The 24,382-nt window shown below is 40.5% G+C and overlaps 1 protein-coding gene across 11 annotated transcripts in view; it reads left to right on the forward strand.

Moving 5' to 3' along the window:
* Positions 1–24,382, forward strand: part of DOCK10 (dedicator of cytokinesis 10) — a 255,238-nt gene that overhangs the window by 67,596 nt on the left and 163,260 nt on the right. The gene's annotated exons all lie outside the window — the stretch shown is intronic.

Consider the following 24,382-nt stretch of genomic DNA (forward strand, 5'->3'; position numbering starts at 1 on the left):
GGAAGCCTGCTTCTCCCTCTGCCACTCCTCCTGCTTGTGTTTCTGTCTCGCTATGTCTCTCTCTGTTAAATAAATAAATAAAATCTTAAAAAAAATAAAATTCACTTCTTCAATCACACTAACCACATTTCAAGCACCCAGTAGCCACCCATGGCTAGCAGCTGCTGCCTTAAACGGTGCAGGTAGAGCAATGGCTGACCTTGCCCAAGGTCACCCATTCAGTAAGGACTTGAACTGGGATTTGAACCCAGAGCCATTGCCTGTAGCCATTACGCCACCTGCCTCTCTTGAAACACCAGAGTGATGAGTGGTGCAAGTTTCTGCCCGACTTTATCAGTGTATGCTCCATTGCCTTTACATGGGTGTTTCTTTCTTTGATTAAAACAACACTAAACTACACAAAATAAATCATTTAATTTCTTCAAACCATGTAAGGAGGGGCAGTGGAGACCAAGGTATCCCATTCATATGAAAATTTGAGGTGAGTTAAAAATGCTTTTTTTTTTCCCTTCCCCAGAAAATTCTCCTAATGGGCATAAATGTCATCCTGATCAAATTGGCAAATGAATCAAACAAACAAAAATACAAAAAATAAAAGTGAAAAGACTACCCAGGCTAGAGAAGGAGTCAGGGACCAGCCCAGTGTGGCTCTTGTGAAACCTGTAATTTCCCTGCAGCCCAGACATACTCACCTTTCCATCCCCACCCTCCTCTTCTCTCCAGCAGCCTGGCCTTGCTACCTTTCCCACTGAACCTGCCTGCCCTCATGTCTCTGTTGACTCAGGTCTGGGATCATGTGCCAGGACATTCTTCTGCTCAGTGTCCAATACTGCACACTCTTGTCTTGAAAATCCAGGGTTTTCCATATAGATTATATAGAGAAATGAAATATTAGGAATTGGGGATCATAGAATTCTTGCCTCACTTGAAAGGTGAAACTCAGGGCCAAAGAGACAAATTGACATCTCTGACTTTTATAAGAGATGGTGGCAGAACAAGGACACTTGCCTGGGTCTCAAAATGAGAGACACACAGTCTTTTTAATGCCATCCTATTCCCTCCTCATAATCCTAAAATGATGTAGTTCCAGAGTATATGCACAATTTCAGGTGAAACCACATATATGCTAACTGCAAAATACTAACATTAGTAGTAGAGCAAATCTTATCCAGTTTCTGATTTTTTTCTGATTATTTTAGAGCAATAAATCTCTACAGGGATGAAAGCCAATTCTGCCATTCTATAAATAAGGGACTCTTGCTCTAAACTGGTCTCTTTATTTTTCTTTAAGGATTAAATACAAAGAGAAGGAGTTCCAGTTAATCTGTAGAGTAAAACCAGTAAGAACAGATGCTGCAGAGAGACATGGAATATAACTCTGTGGGTCCAGGGTAAAAAAAAGGGGGGGGGCAAATCACTTTCGTGTAATCTCTTCAGATTAAAGAGGTTACTGAGTTCTATGTCGGGAACAGAAATACATTTCTGACTCCCAAATGCTATGCTGTAACAGAAACAGAATCGTTAACGTGGGTTTCGATGTCGGACTTGTGTCATTGGAAAAAGCTGGGACTACGGGAGAATTCCTTGCATTCTTTGAACCTCCGTGCCCTGCCCTGTAGGATGGTAATAATTCCTCACAGGGCTGTTGACCTAAATGAGCAGTAAGGAAAAGCACTCGGAGTAATGCCCGCTACGCTAAGGCAATGTGCCTCTTTCTCATGTCTAAAATGAGCAAAATATCTACTGCCCACTGCCTCATAGAAATTAATGACTTCTGTACGTGAAAACATACCCTGTTTATTATTTTGTGTTCATTCTAAGGAGACATTTTGGTATGCATGATGGTTCCTCACTTCTCCACCCATAAGGAAGCTATAATAAGAGACTTATCAAGTAAACAAAAGTTATTCAAAAAGGGGACTCAGTGGAAAAAGCCGGGGAACCAAGACATTCTCCAAATGAAAACCCTCGGAAGAAATAAGTGGACCAAAATGTAGAGATGGGATCAAAGACAACGAGAGACGTAAGTGAGGAAGATGCTCACTGGGCAGGGAGAGAAATGAAGTGTGAAATGCGTTTTTGTTTTTTTTTTTTTCCTCTTTCAAATCGAAGTAGCACTGGGTTGTTAAGAGGCCTTTTTGTAAGGACTGCTTTAAAACGAGCCTGCTTTTGTATTCTAAAACAAGGGGGCATTTCCATCTGTGTCACTTTTGTACTCTAGTTTTTATTTCTTTAAATCTCTCTGTTCTTCATAGCTACCACATTTTGTCCCATTTTTGCCCACGCTGTTGAAAAAGAATGTCGATGGGTTTTGAGTTAAAGATTGTATATAACCATGTCATTCTTTTAGCTATGAGATTATTGAATAGAGCGCTGCAGGTCTATAACTGATGGAACTGGGGCAGAATCATCCTCAGGGTCTGACGTAAGAGGCAGGGGAGGCTTTGGTTTGGACAGACAGGCAAATGAACCAATGAACACTTCTACAAATCTTGTCTCGACCAACAGCCCTGGAGACTCATTTGCAAAGAAGTGAGGAATAGAGAGTCTGATCACAAGTGTGTCTTTTTTGGCACATCTAACACAAAAAGAATATAAACTGTGCATGAGTTCATCACAAAACAGTAAGCACCTTTGGAATCACCTAAGCTATCCTTCAGGTGCTTTTCTGATCTGTTATCGGGGAAGGTATATTTCACTACAGATGTGTTTCAAGTTACTGAAAAATCATCAACACTTTAGATGACTTCCTCGAAGATGGAAGGATTGAAAGGAGAAACAGAATTGTGGAGATTATTGCTGTGTAAATTAAAAAGTACCAGAAGCTTGTGCCCTCAGTTTGGGAAAACTGCTACTTCTTCAGACAACTGCTCATTGTGAAAACTGCCAGGGGAAAGCAGAGAGCCCGATCTCAAACTGAGACCAGGAGAAGTAAAGAAATGGCAGCTGGAGAGTTTTGAAGACTGGGGTTCTGCCGAAGACACTGGGCTTCTCTGAAGGCGTTACTGTCAGCATTTGGCAAACCCTGCTTTCATTTTATCCTGCCAGCCTTCTACCTCAGTTTGGTTGAAGTTTATGTGGGTAGATCTAGAGGCCATGTGTTTCTCTGGCTCTGTTTATTCTGCAATCAAAGAAACTTTCTAATCTTGTGTTGCTTTTAAACCCATGGCACCACTGCATCCATACAAGCACAATTCATGATTACGTGTATGCTTGCCTTAGAGCCATGACATTGGGTATGGACTCAGCTAGGATGGTATATCCATTAGACTGGTAACCAAAGTTTTCAATGGAGCCCTGTGTGTATGGAAAAAGTAATCTACTATCTTATTTAGCCGCCTAGCACTGAATCTGTTATTTTATTTAGAGCCTGTGAGGATAAAGCCAGTGAGGACAAAATTTTTGTGGTAGAATTCATAAATCTTGGCAGATACTTTTTCATTTAATCTCTTACCTTCTAGCAATAAATGTTGATTTATCACCGTTTCACAGAGAGTACCAAATACTCAATACCAAGTGGATTTCTCAATACCAAGCGGATTAAAAGAAGTGATGTGCTCAAGACCACAGAGGAAGCAAGAAATTGAGAATGGGGGCTGGGTAGGTTGCAGGAGGTGAGGACCTTTGGATGGAGGTGAGCCCCAGGCTTCACACCTTCAATAGCAAAGCCCTTTCTGGCAGAGAAGGGCTTACTTACTTAGTCCTAGAACCCACCCTGCCTTGGATTCTTTTAGGCTCAGACTCATATTCTTGCGGTTTAATGAATCCAAAGCTTAAACTATTCTTAGTTCTTAGAGGTTATATTCTGGCGCTCTTCTTGAAATACCACATGGGAATTATTTCAGTCAGTAAAAATACTAAACATATCATTTTCTGTTAGCTTTCTCCTTGCCATTTTTGTTTCACACATGCTTGATTTCCTAGCAAATGCTCTCTTTTAGGTACACAGTCATGGTCATAATTTAACAGTTTTACTTTCTCGGTGGCTACCTGACTCCATGTTCAACGGAATAGATTTAGATGCATCCATTCAAAATTCAGCTGGTGGTTCCTATTCAGATATTTACCCCAAATGGATAATGAATAGGTATTAGAAAACGGCAGTTGCAGAAGAGGAAAACCAAAGACTGAATAAAGCTTTTTGGTTCTTCTTTTTTGTATTTTTTGAATTGTAAAAGATGTATATGCTATGTGAACAGTATTAAGTATTGCATGCCGGTAATAAGATAAATAGTGAAAATGTTTGAGGGGTTTTACTCAAACTTCCTCCACACATTCCCTCACTCTTCTTGCATCCCTACAAATAGTCATTAGTAACACCGACTTAACAGTTTCTTTTTTCTTTCTTTTTTTTTTTTACAAAATGTGAGGTTTGGGTATTATATAAGACTGAGGAACCACTGAACTCTGCCTCTGAAACTAATAATACACTATATGTTAATTAATTGAATGTAAATTTAAAAATTAATTAATTAATTTTAAAAATAAATAAATAAAAATAAAATTTTTTCCACCCCCCCCCAAAAAAGAGAGAGATCTTTTTAATCACAAAGATAAACATGATCATGACCCAGGATGTGTGGGCACAGAGCCAATTTTTTATTTAATTCCCTTTGTAATTTGATAAGGAGACCTATTAAAGTCACTGATATAACCTACTTTCTGTCATAGTCACCAAATAAAATGGCAATTTCAGATAACTCATTATACAATCATATTTGGGGTACATCACAGCCGATGCTAAGCCACTGGGAAAACACTGAAATTTTTACTTATTATGTAGGTAATCAAGTCATATAAAGGCAGATTTTCTAATATTAGAGAAGATTAGAAGATAGATGGAACTTTATCTGTTTGACCCTAATGATTCATGTCCAATGGATGAGATCATTTCATGAGCTCCTACTTGTTTAAGCACCTCCAAGATTTTAGACATAATGGAGTTTCCAAATATATTGATGATTCCTGCCTCGTTCATCACAGATTTGGTAAATGTGAGCCTCTATTTTTTACTTGAATATTTGCTTTAGGATGATATTTAATTTTATATCCATGAGCTAGCTGGCATTGAAGGGTTTATTCATGTTTTTTCATAGTTTCAATAAAATATAATTGACCATAAACCCAGCAAGTGTTAAGGTCTAGTCCAAAGAAACTTGTTAGAGAGCCCATCATACTCTTTGTCACATTAGCGTTTTTCTACATCTTTTCAATGAGAGTTATTCTGCTTTGTCTCAGGAATGGTGTGTGATAACTTCTCAGATTTAAAGCCTGTATGATCAAGGGGTGCCTGGGTAGTTCAGTAGGTTAAGTGTTGGACTCTTTTTTTTTTTTTTTAAGACTTTGTTTATTTATTTAACAAAGAGAGAGAGCACAAGCAGGGGGAGAGGCAGAGGAGATGCAGACTCCCCGCTGAGCAGGAAGCCTGATGCGGGGCTCGATCCCAGGACCCTGGGATCATGACCTGAGCCGAAGCCAGATGCTTAACCAACTGAGCCACCCAGGCGCCCCCAGTGTTGGACTCTTGATTTCGACTCAGGTCATGATCTCAGGGTCCTGGGTTGCAGGACCGAGTAGGGCTCCACACTCAGCAGGGAGTCTGCTTAAGATTCTCTCTCTCCTTCTCCCTCTTCCTCTTCCACTGCTCACACTCTCTCACTCTCTCTAAAATAAATAGATAGATGATAGATAGGTAGATAGATAGATAGATAGATAGACAGATAGATAAAATCTTTTTTAAAAATTAAAGCCTGTATGATCAGTTTTACGATTCACATAGCAGAGGCAGTAGTCTTGATGTCCAGAAGGAGGAAATAAACACTTAAATTTTCTAGAAAAGTAGGAGCAAAGCAAACATTCCCCTTTTGTTGCCCCAGGAATTGCATCCGGAAACTTACAGTTGCAGAAAAATAGAAATTCAGTGTTACATAAATCTTAAAGGGCCATGTAATAGTTAGTTTGTATTTTCAAAACAGCATGTGTAGTATGGTGCCAGCACAAAGAGGCCATGCCTTTATATCTATCTATAGTGAGTCCCAAGCAGAGAGTTGGAACCAGGACCCAGCATCATCCATCTGTGCTTCCCTAGCTGCCCACGAAATTTTTACTTCTCAGGAATATGCAGGCTCTTCAGAAATGTCTTTTAAAAGAATTTGGAGGGAAAGAGCAGGCTGAGAGTGGATGATGTATAGGCTCAGCACTCGGTGTTTGCCAAATATCAGAAGGCGTCAGAGAGTCTGTTGTGCCCACTTGTGTTTTTACAGGGTAATGTTAATCAATTAACTCAATTCTGCTATAGATAGTAAGTAATTACATTCACTGGAAGCCACAACGACGTGATTAATAATACATTCTAATTTCCAAAATTAGCATTTCGCTCAGCACTTAAAGATGACTCTTTGAAAAGTACTTTTTTTATATATAATAAACATGGTTGGATCAAAAATTATTTCTTTGAAAATGATCCTGTGAGAAAGAGAATATTCTAGTTTTATATGATGCCTGGGGCCCTTCTTGCGTATATGAGTACAATTCAAGTTTCTTCCTTAAGCACTTTGAAATAAATTCTTGAGAAATGGCACTTTAGACTTCAGACTTAAACATATTAGATGGAAGTTTTAGAGCAGCCAGTTAAATTCTTAGTAATCATGGAGCACCTGCTGTATGAGAGTTCTGAAACTATGCTCTCTCAAGGATAGGAAGGGAATTAAGAAACTATGGATCTAAGAAGATAGCCCCAGCAATAGGACAGTTGGCTTGTCCTAAGTGAATACAACCTAAAGAAAAATAGGTAATTGCCAGAAGAGAAGCACAAAGCAGGTGCCATGAGATTTCATCAGAGGGAAACGGAAGACAAGAATCCATCCAAGAAGGGTTGAATTATGGACTATATAAGGATCATATTGGGAGATGGGAGCAGAAAAGTAAATTGCAGACTTGAGTCTGAACATTGACCTTGCCGTGGAAAAGTGCTTAACAATACCTGTTGTTGGGCATGCAATCAGCAAACATTTACTTTCATATCTTTTATATGCCAGGTTTGGCTCCATCTTCTACACAACATGAAATTTGAGCACTTTTAGGATTCTAGCTGGGTCTCCTTAAACTCTACACACTGTGAAGTTAAAGCACTTGGCGTTGAATAGACCATTTATTCCATACACTTAGAAGGTTGAATGATTATATTTTGGGGAAAATGCACATCATCAGATCCAGAATCTGATTATTTTTTAAAAATCAACCTAATAATTACTAATATTGTTCTAAACAATTAAAAATTTGATTAGTAAAATTTCTTGCCTTCTACCAAAAGAGTTTCCCTTTATCTGATGCAGTAAGATTGACATGACCCATCAGGGAGAAGTGTTTTGCTGTGGACATTCACACTAGAAATAACTTGGCAATAAAAGTGGAAAGCCCTATGTCCATCCACTTAATTCTGAATTTCTTGCTCTCCTAGTCCTATGTCCATGAGGTATGGGTTTTTATAACACTGCTGTTCTTCCCTTCTAAGAGAGAAGAAAGAAAAGAAAAATAAAAGGCAGGATTTCTGCTTTCTTGAGGGCATATTTCTGAAAGGGGAAATTTAAATGTTAATTTGTTGATGATATTCACAACCAGTAATTGCCTTTCTTGGAAATATTTGAAGGCCAAGATTTAAACCTATGGAAAAATCATGTTTTGTTCCTGGCCCCTTGGTTCCTATGCTCCTAGAAGTCCTCGAGAAGGAATTATTGATGAGTCAGGTGGTATCTATTTCAAAGAGATTTTATTTAAAGATCAAGCTATCTTAAAGAATCATTTGCATTTAGAAAATGAACGACACATTAAATTTTGACTGTTTATCAAATATCTTTTGTATTTATAGCAACTTACCATTTAAAGAGTTTTTCCAATTTATTGGAAATTCAATGATGTATTTTTTATTACATCCATCTGAACACAGGTAGTCTTCTCAATTTTAGCAAGGAAAACACCCACCAGAGGCTTCACATCTAACCTTCAGCATCCTGCATTTAGTCCTTTCAAATATAAACTTGAAATAGATACTTTGAAAGTGTAATATGGAAGAAATAGCTCCTTGAATTTCACACCAAATTGTAAAAGCATGATGATTCTGAACCAAATAATCTTTAGGTCCCTGAGACCCATCCAGTTGGATTTCACACCAACCATACACACACATCCCAAGTGCCTCCTGCATTCTTGAACATCCCTGTCCCATTTTCCTCGGCTCTGCAATGGGTGTGAATATCATATTATCTCCCAACATTATTTAGACATTATGTCTTGCTTCTTAGGCATTATGAAAGTAATAGGTTTTGGATTAAGAGTCTAGATACCTTCCAGAGCCAAATAGCTCTTTCCTAAATGAAACCATATAAGAGTGACCTGTGCTCTCTACATGCAAGTCCAACCTTATTAAATTTTATAGTAAGAAAATTAAATCCAAGCCTGGGCAGTTGCTAATTGTTCATTGTTAATCGAATATCAAAATAATTCAGGAAAAATGGGCTTGCACCTGCCCTGGAGAATTTCAGAAATTCCTTATAACTTTGTCTTTCCCCCTTCTCAATCCCTCCTATTGTTACTGTTATTGTTTATGAAATAAAAATATCCCATTCAATAGTTACATTATTTCAAACTTTTTAATTACTTGTCTTTCACAGTTTAAGAAAAGCTGGGAGTGATGCCAGATTCCTCCTGATATTCTTCATCTTTTTCCTGATTCTCTACATTTTTTCATTCTTTTCTTTTTCAGAAGGCAGAATTTGGTGTATGGTCCAGCTGACTATTGGAACAGTGAGGCTAAGCTATAAGCATTTGTCATTTAATACAAAAGATGTCAGCAAACAAAGTCTTGGCATCATATTTGGACTATATTCCTAGGACAGTTTAAAAGTTGTATGGTTTAATGTTGAGATCAGAGAGGCCAGAAAGGTAGTCGACTGAGATGGATGGGGACATTAGGGGTGATTCTCTGCCCAACCTCAACCCTTCTAGCAGGAAAATGGAAATGATGGAAAACCCAAGAAAATGGTGTTGGTACTTTGGAGGGAGGATTCCTGGGATAAGTCCATTCCTAAATAATCTCCTCTGACACTAGTAAGAAAAGTACCAGTACGACTACATGTTGCTAGAGAGTGTGAAGTATGGCAGAATCGTCTCTTGACCATCTTTCAACATGTAAGAAAAATGCAACCATAGCATATCTGGAAATAGTACTATGAAATTACTAAATTATTTGAAAGACTCCTGCAGTCTTTCATCATGACTTAGGTGATTACCAGTATAGGGAGCCCCTATGAAGAGAAAGCAATGGTATTCTCATAATTTTCCAAGGATAAATGGAGAGAAGAAAGGGAAACATTCGTTGATCTTTCATAGCTATACTCCTCTAACATAATAGAGTTTTGGAGTCTTCAAGATTACTTATAATCTGCCATCCTTATTTTATTGAATAAGGTGCTGACTTTCTTATCCAGATCTGTGATATGTTCTAAAAATGCATGGTGGGGATAATTTTAGATGTGTAGATAAATAACTTAGTAATATCATGATAACCTTTCATATGAAGGCTCTTATGATCTTTCTGTCATCATTAATGTAAGATTTCTACTTAAAGAAGGTTTGTTTCCTCTTTTATTTTTTTAAAGATTTTATTTATTTGAGAGAGAGAGAAAGTGAGAGAGAGCACTTGCACAAGCAGGGGGGAAGAGCAGAGGGAGAAGCAGACCCCCTACTGAGCAGAGAGTCCTACACAGGGATGTAGGGCTCGATCCCAGGACCCTGAGATCATGACCTAAGCTGAAGGCAGATACTTAATGGACTGAGCCACCCATGCGCCCCTGTTTCCTCTTTTAAAACAAATATTTTGTCACTTTTTAAAGGTTTTGCTTGGCATCATGTTCCCATCATTTACATGAAGAGGTGTTGAAACATGCCATTAACTGCCACACCAGTTTTTCACAAAAGCACCAAAATGGTTCTTATTTTGAAAAGTTAAAGAAGAAATGTAGTGTACTTTAGTGCTTTCTATGGCTTAATCAATGCTAGAATTATTCTTTTGTCCCATCCACTCAAGGTGGGTAGGAAGTGTTCTGGTAGGAAGGTGAGAGCAGAAACACAATTTTCTTACTAGTAGTAATAAGATATGGGTGCATATTCACATTTGGGGAATCCTCAGGAGTAAATTATTGATCTCATATAGACTTGGATTAACTGCACATATACTGGCCGTAGAAATCTTTAGGCTTACTGTTTAATGTAGAGGAATCAAGTAAGGCTTAGATCAGATTCCCAGTTACAACAGCCTTACTAAAAGATATGATCTTGAATGTGACTTCAAGTCAAGGGCTTCCAACTCAAACACCTTCAGGCCACATAAGATAGACAAGGAGACAAATGGGAGCAGTGGGGAGCATGGTAAATTTAAAAATGCATGGCCCACACAAAGGGTCATGGCCCATGTCTAAAGGTAGCATCAATATCATCAGATCTCTAATTTTTTTTTTTCAGAGACGCTAGTAGCCAGGGCTTTTATGTAAAACCTTATTTTTAAATGCTATCAACTAATTCCAATATTTTAAAACACGGGTGGCCAAAAAACCCCAAAAAACATTAGTGGCAGGAAAACCTCATTGGGGAACCAAGGGGAGTCATTTACTGTCAGATTGTCATTCTCCTGTAAGTTTTTATGAGAGCTTTCCTTAATTCAGGGTTCCAGTTTGAGCCAGTGAGGACTAGACAGCTTGTAACACATGACAACGTGTTTGACTGATAGGAGTGCAAAACGATTCTGATGTTAATGTAAGTGTATGGCTAAAGATCATATTTAGACTTCGAAAAACGTGTACTCTGACTCTTAATTCAGAAAGATTTCCACGGGTATAATTAAATAATACTAAGTCAGACTATCCTTTCTTGGCTATAAAAATATCAAAGGGGAATGTGGTAATAAATATCTGACACTTAACTTAATTTTCAGCAACATAATGCAAGTAGAAGATATGGATACTAATGCATCAAAAGCAATAAATCCTTTTAGAACCCTGCTTACAACCTGGACTAGAGTCTCACCAGCTACTGCAGGGAAGAGGCGGAGGGCAGGGATGGAGGCAGGATTCAGATGTCCCATATTTTCACCATAACTGGGTCATGAATTATTTTCCATGGCGAGGACAGTGCTTATTCAGTCCCTGCCTCATCCTATTAGGCTGAGATTTCACAGAGGCCCAAGAAACCCAAAGCCACGTACTTAATAGATGTTACCTTTTGTCCAGTGTAAGCAAATTATGTCAAGTATTTAAGTTATGTATCTCCCTTGCTGCTATGCACAAATGTCTTGGTTATGCTGCTCCGAGCTGTCATTGCTGGGGGAAGAAGATGACACCTGGTGCTCACTGTGGGGCAGGAGCAGGGCCCAAACTGGCAAAGGTGCAAAGGTCCTACCCCAAAGCCTGCAGTCGCCCTGGCAACCAGCCACCATGCTGCCTTCCCTTTGTTTTAGCACCAGTACAACCTGGCATCTGCCCTGATTCAGACCTCTTTGCACAAACTCCTACAATTTCCATCTACCCTGGAAAAGATGCCACTGTCATTTTCTTTTTTGAAAATATTTTAGGGGAAAAAAAAGGGAAAATAATTGAGATTCTGTCTACCGGGTGTCTCACTGCATCTGCAGGGTTGCAGAGACCATTCCCCAGACTGTGTGACAGGGAATATAAGCATTCTGTAAGAAAATGCTTCTGTACAAAAATCCATGTGGGAAATATTGCCTAGTACACGTGCCTCAAGAGATTCACATTGCACATTGTTGGAAATGTAAAGCCCTGAAGAGTTCTTCAGTGAGGACGCAGTTTAGCTTTGCTCAGTCCACTGTTTCTCAAGTTTGTTTGACATTGGCTGTCTCTTTAAAAGGAGCACTGACTCACACATCAGGAAGCTCTAGAGCACAACTTGGGAAACACTAATATTGTCAAGGGGGTAGCCATTTAAGACTTCTGAGCCAGGGAATAACATGGTCAAACCTGGCGTTAGACAGGAAAATTATTGTAATGACAGGGATGCTCAAGAGAAAATATATAATCATTAGAACTTAGTGATGAGCTGGTTATGCAGATGAGGGGTAAGGGAAGTTGAAAATGAGTATCATGTCCCTGATTTTACAACCTAGGTAGCTGGTGATATTAACCTGAGGATAAAGTTGCATGGAATAGTATGTGGAAAGAAAGGTAATGAGCTCATTTTTTTGTGTTGGCTTATTGATTTTAGTGCTTAAAAGAGTACTTGGGAGGGGTGCCTGGGTGGTTCAGTGGGTTAAGCGTCTGACTTTGGCTCGGGTCATGATCTTGGGGTCCTGGGATCAAGCCCCACTTCAAGTTCCACACTCAGCAGGGAGTCTGCTTATCCCTCTCGCTCTGCCCTTCCCGCCCCCTGCGCTCATGCTCTCTCTATCTCAAATAAATAAATAAAAATCTTCAAGAAAAAGAATACTTGGGAAAAAATAATGAGATTTCTACTTGTTTGATTTTTAGTACTTTCTAATATAAACCTCCCATTACAGCACTTGCCAAACCCTCTCTTCTAAGCTCTATAAAGACAAAGAAATTGTTTTATTTTTCTGATTATCTTAAAAACTTAGCACAATATCTTTACCTATTTTCAGAGTAAATAAACAAATGGTTGCAAATGTGACATGGTTGCAAACAGAGAAGAGCTATACCTCAATCAAGGGGAATAAAGTATGAAGGTGGGGAAAGCCTATCAGACTGAAGGCAGAACTCAACAGCCGGCCTTAATCAGCACAGGAATGAGAAGGGCCCAGGAACCACAGTGTGCAGGACTTGGGGTGGTTTGATATAAATCACATTTTCTGCCTTTGGGTCCTTCTTCTCAAGACTCCAGCCCACATATAGTCAGGGCCCCTGCTTGACATTTTCTGGAAGGTGAGGGGGTAGATGAGATGTCCCCCATAGGAAAATCAAGGAATATCAGTAAAACAAGTGGATGGGAAAACAGTGCCAAAATTCTCTCAATGCTCTGTTTGTAAAAGATGTCAAGGACAATGTCATCTAGTGAGAAGGCACAGCTGTTTACTTCTGAAAGGAAATCTAGTTGGGGAACAGGGAGCAAGGGACAGGTAGCATCTCTCTGGGTATACCATCTGGACTGGATATGGAAAAAGGCGTCTGATTGCAGCTTGTCTTTCTTTTCCAAGTGGCACTTGAGGTTAAAAAAAAAAAAGAAAGAAAGAAAAAGCTTATTTTCTCAGCCCAATCATTAGTTTATTTGAAAATGAATGTACAAATTGTTTGATTTTAAAAAAACACAAAAACATAGAATTTTAGAGATCAAAAAAAAAGCTTACAGAGTGACTGTTTTGCCCAAGGTCACTCGGGCCATCAGTAAATGGACTGATTCTGGAATACAGGTTTCCTGTCTGCCATGCACGCTCTTCTCACTATGAACAGACATGCACTTGGCCAGAACAAAAGAAATGACTTACCAACGGTGGTCTCCACTCAGTAGTTACGGGCACAGAAAGATAAGAAGTGAACACAAATTCAGAACTGCTTACTGAAAATATAACCCTGAATACCAACCAAAGCAAGAGAGATGCCAATCTTCAGTGCCACCAAAGATCTTTTGATCCAGTCTAGGTAATGGATCTCTTTCCCAATCTGGGACACCCTTGCAAGAGACAGTGAAGTCAGATTAAATGTCTCCTCGTCAGTGTACTGCGATACCTTGTTGTGGCCTTGGAAAGTTGTGGAAGGAGAGAAGGCGAAGACAGAGAAAAAGAAAGTGCAGTGTCCGTTTCTCCTGTTCACATCAAATTGGTAATTATAATGTTGGTATTTGCCGCATGCCAGTAGGGGACCCAGCAGACATAAAGACGATCCTGTTTATTGCTCTGGGAATTTATAGTCCTGCTTGGGCAGAAACATAACCATGAAAAGATAAAAAAGCATATGATATTGGTTAAATCTTGGCTTTCTTAACTTCCTTGCATTTGGGTCTTTTGTGTGGGATGAAGGGAGATGACAGAAATAGGATAATTGGAAGCTTTTGTAGTTGTGCACAGTGGGGATTCAAAAACGAAATATGCAGTGTTGCCAGGCTCAGCGAGCACAGAGAGGTCAGCTGTGAGGGGCTCCAGTGCGCGCTGGAGGAGGGGCCATTTAGCCTCATCGTCCACATCCAGGCCAACGGGGTCTTCTGGCCACTGCTTTCATTTTGGAATGTCTTTTCCCTTTCACTGCCACTTTTAAATCTGGTATCTTTCTCATCGCCCCCCCCCCCCGGCCCTGCCTGCTGTTCAGTACACAAACATCTGCGAACATCTGCCCCTGAACACAGTGGCAGCCCAGCTATGATCACTTACCCTCTGAACGCAACTGCCTCCTCATCAAACTTGTAGCTAACATCCACTGAGTATTTTATTCTATTCCAGGTATGGTGCTAAACTCTCTATAAATATTCTTTTATCAAGCTTCACGGCACTCAGTGCAGTAGGTGCAGTGGTTATCCTCACTTTACAGTTGAAGAAACTCAAGGTCAGAGAGGTTGGGTAACTTGTCCAGAGGCCCACAGACTCCAGCCCAGTGATCATACCCAAAGGGGCAAATACCACACTTCCAACCTTATCCTTCATGCCATGGAAATGTGCTTGCCTTTTGGGCTCTAGGAGCTCTAAGGTAGTGAAGAGGATAATGGCTTCAATCTTTTCCCAGCAAGGGATAGCTGTGCTTTGATAGGGACAGCCCAGAACAGAAACAGAAACCCAGACCCAGACTAATTCCAGGAGTGGGATTTTGAGGTATGGAGAAGTAAGAGAGGGGACTGACTGGAAGGCCAGTAGCCCTGAGGTTCTTCCAAGCAACTGTCAACTTGGCTTTCAAAAGGAGCTAGCCCTGGTCTGGAGAGCAACCTCCATTACCTTCCAGAAGGTCACTGGGCCAGAAAGCCATCATCAAGGAAATATTGAGGCTGAATAATCTGCACTAGGATTTGGACTAGAGATTTTTCAAGCAGGAGTGATTTTCCCTCCTCCCCTCATCCTCCAGAGGACATCTGTCAATGTCTGAAGACATTGGTGGCTGTCACAGCGGGGTGGGGTGGGGGATTTACTGGCATCTAGTGGGTAAAGGCCAGGGTGCTGCTAAGCATCCTGCAGTGCCCAGGACAGCCCCCTACAGGAAGAATTATCTGGCCCAAAATGTCAGTATTGCCGAGTTTGAGAAAACCTGATTTGGACAATAAGTGAGGGACAATTATGACCAGAGTTACAAAAGTCCAAGAGATGGCCAATGAAGAGGAAATGAAATGAGATGGAGCCCATCTCAGGCCCAGTTTTCAATGGCTGGTTTCACTCCAGGGTTTTATTCCTCGGCCCCCTGAACATTCAGGGTGATGTAGCTGGTTAGTTTATTCTGCCTGACAGAGTATACATAAGGGAAAGAAAATATTTGATTTTATAAATAAGACTTTAGCCTAGTGTAAACAACAATTTGCACTGGGAAGTGGGGTCCCAGGGGGCACTACTATATGATTTTCTACCTAAGAAAACTATTCAGGTGAATCAGCTTCGAAGTCATGGTTTCTCAAAGTGTAGTCTTGCGTAGCACCTTCAAATGAATCACCTGAATGTTAGTTACAAAGCCAGATTACTGGGGCCCCACCAGGCCCCCTGAGGTCCTAGAGAGGGTCCAGGAATCCATATTTTTAGCAACCTTCCCATGTGATTCTCGGACACACAAGAGAACCTCTCTTAAAGTTCTTATAGGGGTGACTTTCAAAGTCCTACCATTGCCCAGGCTTGATTCATGTCCCCATGCCTGTGTGGCCTCATGTTCTGGCCTCCTATTCTTCACTTGACACCTAGTTTCTGTCTTCTTGTATTTCCACAGATTGTTTGATGTGTACCACCATCTCTCATGGGGACTGTAGATGGGCATTCTGTCCTAATTGTCCGTCGCTCATACCTGGCATGGACCAGGACCTAGAAATGTTTAACAAAGAATTGGAGCCTCTGCATTTGCTCCCATTCTCATGAACCAGATTAGATAGAAACCGGTGCCCCTCTCAGAGCTGTCCAGTGCTTGTTTGTTTGTTGTTTCAGTCCTTCCTGGGCACCTGACAAGAACAATAGAGGAAGGTTAATTTGTCCTTTAACTAGAGACCTTGACCTATCACACATCAAAAGGTACACAGTTTACCACAGTACCTGCAGCTAAATAAGGAAAGCCCAACAATTAATTCGTCAAAAACAGAAAGAAGCTCTTGATTGAAAAAGCCAAGACCCTTCCATCATTCTCCAATTTCTACCATGCAAGGCATTAAGTGCTTAAATCAAAGTCTGCTATTAGCTTTGCCTCCTCCTGGCCAAGGCCCTAGGAGATATGAATGCATTGTGACACCATTAAAGAAATGGTTTGTGGGCAGACTGGTTGTAGAGAGCTCACCTAGGCCATCAGTCAGATCCACCAGCAAACAGTTGGTCTGAATAGTTGGTGGCATGTATTCTCCAGGTTTGACGTTTACGTGACAATTTGTCTCCTTATCAAAATTGCTTAGGTAAGAATGCTTTACTGCCTTCCCTTTGTAAAGACACATCCGTCTGCAGTAAAAAGACCACCACAAGAATAAAATACATGTAATGCTGATATTATATAAATTAACCAGTTTTTCCATTTGAGATTCACAGATTTGAAAGACCTTGGCCCTCTCCATAAAACTTGTGTACAATGTAATTTTCGGGGTAATTATTAAACAATGGGTGACAGTCATCGTGAAAGCAAGGTAATTAGCAATTGGAATGACTATAGGAGGCCAATTTTGGGTGCTTGTTTTATTTTAAAAGAAGTAATTCTAGTGTGTAGTTAACTTTGCCAGCAGCAGGAAGCTGGCATGGGATCCAAGCCAGCCGGCAGAGAGAATGCCTGTCTCTGGGGGAAATGGCTGTTGGGCAGTAGTCCATTTGATCAAAGATAATAGCATTGATTCAGAGTCCCTCAACTCCCATCTTCTGGGAGGCTCTGTTTGAATGTCTTCATCTGATCATTTGTAAAAGAAATCATCTGCCTCAATCCAGAAGGCCTTTCAGTCTTCTTTAAAAGATAGAAGAAAAATTGTCCTGTAGAAAATATGTTGATTTGGGGTTGATTATTTTTTTTAATGGGAGAAGAACATTAGGTGAAGAATTAGCTGCATGACTTTTTAAAGAGCATTAAGATTCCAGCTGTATATATATCGTGTGAAACATAAACCTAGAACATCATATAATACGTTTGCCATTGTTATTGTCATGTTCTTATGCTCTGGCTCTGAGCATGGTGGCAAGAGAGTGTGAGTTAAGGCATGGTCTCCATCAGAATGAATGCTTGCCTCTGAGGATCTCCCAACTTTGTAACAGACCAAGAGAAAGCTGATGTCTTGAGGGTGGTTGAATGCCTTTACCATAGAGCAGGAAAAACTTCGGGATGGGTGATAAATACCTAAATGCCCAATGGAACATTGAGAAAAGGGCAAACATTAAAGCCAGTGTTCCTCATTTCCCGTATAATGTATTAAGATAGTTATTGGTGAGATGTATGAATACCTCTAGGCTACAGTGTTTTTCCTGGTAGAATTTTGTGAGCCAATGATAAAGTCCACGATTGAGAAGAAAAAAACTATCACCCCTTCACTGATTGCTATTAGATTCTAAGATGGGCTCACGAGACTCTGTAAGAAATGAGGTTTTTTTTACCCCCTTCACTCCTACACCAAATCCTGATTAAGTGGGAAACTTTACCCCGAGACTTATTTAAATTCAACAATATAAACAGTATCATTACAACTTGATACATGTTTGAAGGGCTATGAACTGAATACTATAAATTATTTCAGTGCAGTAAAGATCATTTATGCCTACGTACATGCACACACACACAACATGCACACAATACACACACATCAAGCACACAGTGCCACACACACACACACACACACACAACTGCTGTCTGTTTCTATTTTTGGCATGTCTACATTCTCCCTCAGTGAGGTTCACATTGCATGGCACTTTCTTTTCCATGAAATTTCTCAATATTTTATACTAAAACAAATGCTATTTGAAGTGCAAGTTAGGGGACAGGAAGAACTGTTGTATTCCACAGACATTGCCCACTGAAAACTCTACATTAGAAATAAGAGGTTTTGTTGTGTTCATTTTTTTAAAGATTTTGTTTATTTATTTGAGCGAGAGAGAGCTTGGGCGAGAGAGAGAGCATGAGCAGGGGGAGTGGCAGAGGGAGAGACAGAAGCAAACTCCCCGCTGAGCAGAGACCCCCCCCCCCAATGCAGGACTTGACCCTGGGACTCTAGGATCATGACCTGAGCCAAAGGCAGACGCTTAACGGACTGAGCCACCCAGGCGTCCATGTTGTCTTCATTTAAACCCCTCAAGGTTCTCTCAGGGTAACTCTGAGCTGTTCACCAGGAAGTAGTGAACCTTCGTAAAGAGCACTGCTGCCTGGGGCCAGGCTCAGGAGAGACCACAGTGAAGGAGGAAGTAGCTACTTGTGCTTGACTTCCTTTAAACAAGGTGGACGGTGGCAAGCTGAACCCAGAGACGCAGCCTTGCTTTGTCTTATGTGACCAAAGCCATGCAGCACACAAACCTGCAGGAAATAGGGAAATCGATCAGAAATGGAAGAGAAAAAATAAAATGAGTTATCTAAATATCCTCTAACAATGAAGGAGTAAATGCAGCACATGCTGAAAAACTTAGCAGGAAGAATAAATTAGAATAAAGATAAGATGGAATCAAGAGGCAGCATGAAAGCAGGTGGAAACACACAGGAAACTGCTCTGCTGGTTGCTCAAATTAGGCTTTGCGGATTCGAGCATGACATCATGTGTAGCTATCTAAGACAACCACCAAGGTTTCAGTTACTCTGCATTCCCAACGGTACTTTTTGGGTCATTTTTATCAAGTTGGTTCAGATGCAGAGTCAATGAAACCCAAGTTTCTGTCCTCTGGTTTCTTAGGTTCAGTGAGGATATCATTTGCCCATCATACAACCTATTCAAATATTGTGCAAATGGAATTAAACATTTTAAAGATGACCTCATAGGGGTGCCTGGGTGCACAGTTGGTTAAGTGTCCGATTCTTGATTTTGGCTCAGGTCGTGATCTCAGGGTTGTGAGGTCAAGCCCTGCATCCGGCTTCACATTCAGCACGGAATCTGCTTGAGATTCTCTCTCCCTCTCCCTCTGCCCTTCCCACGCATGCTCTCTCTTTCTCTCTAAAATAAATAAATAGATCTTAAAAAAAAAAAAGATGACCTCATGGCTTGTTGCCTTAGCTTATTGCTTTTATTTTCTGTGTTTATATATCCGATTACTTGTCCACCACTATTCGTCTTCCGAATTTGTCTCTTTGGTTCTGCTGCCCCTCCCCAGAGCTATAATTATTTTTCTCACCATATCTCACTGCTGGTTTTTCCCAGGAAGGGGTCTATAAGCCAAATTTTTATCTCCTCTCACTCATTTCTTAGCTCCACTGCAACCTGCATCTTCACTGCTTAGTAGAAATGACACTCAAAGGCCAAGTACTGTCCTCACCTAAACCTTTTTCTCGGTACATTCATGAAGTTAAACTTGTTTTTAAAAGATTAAGCACAAAAACCAAGCTGTTATCCAGAATATGACTGTGTGGGAGACAGTTTTCTAAGGATGTTGTCCCAAGACTCTCTGGTTGTTCAATCAACCCCTTGTTGCTAGCTCAGAAAGAGACCACGAGCCAGAGAATGCAGGCAGGCTCTAGACACTGACAGTGACCCCTGGCTGACAGCAAGGAGATGGGGACCTCAGTCCTGCAACTACAAGGAACTGAATTCTTTCAATAACCTGAACTGAAGAGTCTGGAACCAGGTTCTTCCCTAGCATCTCCAGAAAGGGACACAGCCCTGCTGACACCCGTGTGAAGCCCCAAGCAGAGAATCACGGTGTACCATATCGTACCCAGATTTCTGACCCACAACAGCTATGAGATAACAAATGCGTATTGATTTAAGCCACCAAATGTGTGGTAAGCTGTTCCAGCAGCAAGAGAAAACTAATACAAACAGAACTTTTTCTAAAATTTCTAACATCTTCCTATTTCTTCTACAATATGGTTAATAATTCCCATCTTAACTAACTTCCAAATATCCAGACTCTTATCTATTGAAAATTGCAAACTTACTTTCTCTGACTGGGCACCATGGAGCCAGACTTTAAATACTACATACATATTAAAAAAAATACTATATATATACAAGTATTCATATGTTTTCTATGTATATGTATATGCATAGTAGGTGTGTCTATACATAAATACAACCTATGTAGAGCTAATAAATGCCCACCATATTCAATAAATGTTTATATATATACATACAGGAATTATGTGTGTATATGTAAAATATATATATTTTTTCCTCAATGCCAGGTACTAATATTTATTATTTCACAACAACCTTATAAGCTATATACTCACCACTTCATTGAATATATTAAAAAACCAGGCAGACAGAGGTCAAGTAACTTGCCAGAGATCATCTAATAGATGGCTGAAGAGGATTCAAATATAGATCTGTCTGGATCCAAGACTGCAAGGTCCTTATTTTTCATCTTGCTTATCTTTCACGCTGAATCTTTTTGTACATTCTAGGTCCTACATCCATCTCTGCTCAGATGCTATGAGCACCATCCTTGAACTCCCCACCCAGTGCATCTGGGTGCCGCACTGCCCTGGACCTTTCCCCCCTTTATCTCAGTGCCTTCCCAACTTCCTAAATGGCTTTCCATTTATCATATGTAAAAGAACTTCAAGACTGTGTTCTCAATTCTGTGCTACCTGTTCTCCAAAAATTCAATTTACTTTTAGACTTCTCAATTTTAACTCTTCTGGTGACTTTCAGCTTCACATCTCCAGCACTGAATCTTTCATGAGTTCCCAGCACACATACAACAATGTTGCCGGACATGTCTGTTTTCCTATCTTCTTGACCCAAACTTCAACATGTCTATATCAGCATTAGTAGGAAAAGAAGTCCTCTCTCTTTATTACTCTATGTCCTCAGTCATATCTTCCATCTCCTTGATGGCAAACTCAGAAACCTGCTGGCATCTTTGACCCTCCCTTCTGGTTAAAAGTTTGGGCTCTGGAGCTGGACTGCCTTGGTTGAAATCCCATCTGTGCTATTTATTTTCTTTCAGACTTTGGACCAATTGCTTAACTTCTCAGGACCCAAATATCTTCCTCTGTAAAGCTGGGATGGTGATAACAATAATAATAATACCTAGCTCACAGTGTCACTGGTTTAAAGAAGGTACTATAAACTTAGATCAGCATCCAGCACCCAGTACTTGCTCAATAAGTTTCAACTACCATTCATTTTCCATTTAATTGCCAGATCTTCATTTATAATCTCAGTGAAATCTATGATTATGTTTCTGTTGCCATGTTTTCTACCTTCCACCATTCTGTTATTACCTGGGTCAATACTGCTACCAAATGAATCTTCCAAAGGCACTATTTTAATTGTAACTCAGAAATCCTTCAGGTTTCTCATGGCTTTCAGGATGCAGTGGAAACCTCCTTATCTTGGCATTCAAAGCCTTCCATGAAGTGGCCCCTGGCTTCTATTGTTAGTTGTTTCCACCACTCCTCTCCTTCTCAACCCTGGCTATAGACAAGATGGACTTCCTACTTTTTCTTACAAAATCTGTTTTGACCTGCTTCTTAGCTTTTGTAATAAGTGGTCATTATGCTTTCTATGTATTAGACAATATGCTGAAATTTTTAAGTGTCATCTCATTTATCCCTACAAAACTCTCTGAGGTGGCTACTGTGCCATCCTTAGTTTATGAGGGATGAGAAAACTGAGCTGAAAATACACAGTGAGGAAAAAGTGGACCCAGGATTTGAATTCAAGCTGATTCCAGATCCCATGATCTTAACCATTCTATCTCATGCCTTCTTCATGCTACATTCCTCTTTCCTGGAGTATCCTTTACCATTCTCCCACCTGTTTGACTCCCACCTATTAATCAAAGCCTGCCTTAGGTTCTGTCTTTACTATAAAGCTTTCCTAGATTCCTTCAACTCTAGTGAGTCCTTTGTCAGGTACAAGCTTCTTTTTTTTTTTTTTTTTAAGATTTTATTTATTTATTTTGACAGAGAGAGAGATAGCGAGAGCAGGAACACAAGCAGGGGGAGTGGGAGAGGGAGAAGCAGGCTTCCCGCCGAACAGGGAGCCCGATGTGGGACTCGATCCCAGGACCCCGGGATCATGACCTGAGCCGAAGGCAGACGCCTAACGACTGAGCCACCCAGGCGCCCGTCAGGTACAAGCTTCTTAAGGCTAACTTCATTTCTCACGAAGCCAGCAATGCCTTGAGTATAGTACTTAATAAATTCTACATGTATTGGTACCAGATCTCTACTAATGAGTTTGACAGTGACTCCTGGTGGTTGAGCCAACTAATCTCTAATTTCTGTTTATCTCTATTCTTGCCCATTGTCCTATGTAGGCTTTTTTTTTTTTTTTTTTTAATTTCTAACACGTGTCTGAACTTAAGCAGAAAAGGAATTTACTGGGGTGGTGTGGAGTATCACAGAATGCTGGAGACACAGGCTTGGTCTGAAATCAAGGAAGGCACAGCCCAGTGGAGGTCCCCAGTGGAGCCATCCCATGGAATACCACACTCCATGTTACAGGATTTCCTCCTCCTTTGCAGTCACCCCAAGTTATGCCTATCTGACGTCCCCATATGTGCCTTGGGAATGCCTTCTTCTGTCAGTACTTAAGGGAGCTGCAATCAACAGCTAAGCAAGGGGACAAATGAGTCATTCTCACATTGCAGAAGTCAAGGAGTGGGAGGGACTCCAGGATAAAGAACTGTGGCGCCTAAAGAGGAATAGAGGAGAGACTAGATGCAAATATTAGAAAGAAAGGAAGTCACACAAGAGTTGCTCAGTATTACTAAATGCTTCATTACAACGTTCCTATCACCTAAAATCACAAGTTAGGGATTTAGGCTACCACGGATAAGAGGATCCATGGATGGACTTCCGAGATTTGTGACCTCCAACCCTGCATGCACATGTTCTGAATACTTACATCTTTCTGCGAGTGAGTCTGCAGATTTTATTGGATTCTCAAATGGGTCCGTAATCTAAAAATGGTCACAAAACACTATTTTCAGCTCTTAAAATAGAAACATAATCTTACCCCAGGAAATCAGGTGACCCAGAGGCAGACTCTGATAATGTCCTGAAAGAAACAAGTTAAATCCGAAAAGTCTGCATGTGCTATGATGTGCCTGCTCATCTAACAGATGCCAAAGAGTTACTTAGAGGGTAAAATCTGTTCAGAGCTAAAGACATACAGTGAAATTGCTAAATATTTCATGACCGTGGAACAAAAGGGCTTCTGCTGTATGGGATCTTTGTTTGCCTAAGGTAATTTTAAAATGATGATACAGTTTACCTCCCTACCTCTTATTTTTATAGTATCTTGTTATTTTTCTCATAGTTCTTGAAAGAAGCTTCCTCAGTGTCCACACTTTGACAAGGAACAATCACTATCTCTCTTTCTCCATCTTACACAAATCACTGCCTGACAAGGTAGAATTAGATGAGTGCCTCAAGTCTCGGGTGTATGGATACACTTCAACTATGTCTGGTTATTACTGGGGCAAAGGGAATGGCCTGCATCAGTAAAAAGCAACTGTGATGAACGGGGAGGCTTATTAAATAAGCAGATGGCATCTACTTAGGCCATTGTGGTTTGGATGAGCTGGTTAAGTGAGCGTTTTCCTGAAGATCACCACCTTCAGTAGAGAATCGAGGACTGTGTTTGCAAAAGAGGCTCCTCAGAAAGAGGCTTTCCTGAGAAGTGGCTTTCCTTTTCTCAGGAAACATGTCTTATTCCATTTTCTCTGTGGCAAAAAATAAAAAATAAAAAAAGATTAGGGGGAGAAGGCCACAGTTTTAAACTGAGGGACAGAGGAGGCTTTCTGAGGAATAGACATTTGCTAGAAGACCTGAAGGAAGTTAGGGGAAAGCCACAGGACATTTGGGACCAATCACTTCTGGGTTGCACATTGCGTCATTCAAGGTGGCCACCGTGCACCTGCACCATTAAACGTGTTGAGCACTGGAACAAGAAGACAGGGCTCTGGAACAAAAGTCTCCATAAAAACCACACTGTATTTGCTCATAGTCCCCCGTTGCCGTAACACTCCCTCTTTCTGGCTGTAGCTGACTCCTACTTCTAGCTAGGGCCTGAGCAAAATGTGTTAGCTAGTTAACAGCCTTGTTATTTTTCTTTCTTAAAAGTCAAAACT

This window comes from Phoca vitulina, unplaced genomic scaffold, assembly GCF_004348235.1.
Source record: "Phoca vitulina isolate PV1807 unplaced genomic scaffold, GSC_HSeal_1.0 scaffold1, whole genome shotgun sequence".
Lineage (NCBI taxonomy): Eukaryota > Metazoa > Chordata > Mammalia > Carnivora > Phocidae > Phoca > Phoca vitulina.